Source organism: Nicotiana attenuata, unplaced genomic scaffold (genome assembly GCF_001879085.1).
Source record: "Nicotiana attenuata strain UT unplaced genomic scaffold, NIATTr2, whole genome shotgun sequence".
NCBI classification, from domain to species: domain Eukaryota; kingdom Viridiplantae; phylum Streptophyta; class Magnoliopsida; order Solanales; family Solanaceae; genus Nicotiana; species Nicotiana attenuata.
This window is the reverse complement of record NW_017671347.1, coordinates 153731-154807: the sequence shown is the minus strand read 5'-3', so window position 1 is coordinate 154807 and position 1077 is coordinate 153731.

The window sequence follows — 1077 nt, the reverse complement described above, 5'->3', positions numbered from 1 at the left end:
GACCATGACGTCCTGGGCCATGAAGCATATAATAAAGGATTCGCAGGCTATGAAATGATGTTCTCAGGGCCATGAGGATGATGCCTCCGAACCATGATGCCTTTGAATAATGATATGCGAAAGATAAAAGTGGGGTCCTCAAGCCATGGCATGGCGTTCTCGGGCTATGAAAATTGTGCCTCCGAACAATGACGCCCTTGGACAAATTGGCAATGTTTCAGCCCATGAAAATGCAGAAGGTGGCGATCTTTCAGCCGATGCAAGATTTAAATAAAGGTGGCAATATTTCAGTAGATGCAGAATTTAAATAAAGGTGGTGATCTTTCAGCCGGCGGATGTAAATAAAAGTGGTGATATTTCAGCCGATGCAGGATTTAAATAAAAGTGGCGATATTTCAGCCGATGCAGGATGTAGATGAAGGTGGCGATATTTCAGCCAGCGGATATAAATAAAAATGGTGATATTTCAGCCATGCAAGATGTAGATGAAGGTGGCGATATTTCAGCCAACGGATGTAAATAAAAGTGGCGATATTTCAGCCGATGCAGGATTTAAATAAAAATGGCGATATTTCAGCCATGCAAGATGTAGATGAAGGTGGCGATCTTTCAGCCATGCGGATGGAGGTAGAGCTTAACCTCGGAAGGCAGAATGGTGGCCTTATGCAATGCAGAAGAATGCAGATGGAGACAATGCTTAGTCTCGGAAGGCAGAATGGTAGCCTTATGCAATGCAAAATGCAGATGGAGACAATGCTTAGTCTCGGAAGGCAGAAAGGTAGCCTTATGCAGTGCAAAAATGCAGATGGAGACAGAGCTTAGTCTCGGAAGGCAGAAAGGTAGCCTTATGGAATGTAGAGGTAAAAGGTGAATAGTAATGAAAGCTCTTAGCTGATAGATGATAGCTGATAGCTGATTGCGTCGTTGTGGCTGCTGGGGATGTCATGTGCGGATAGCACTTGTAAGTAAGTGATGATTCTGAGAGTTGTATTCCTGCAAAAGTATGAGTATGTAATCGTATCTGATTATTTTATGTCTTGGGGTGCCTGCATTCAAAGAAAAATCGTGAGTTTTGTA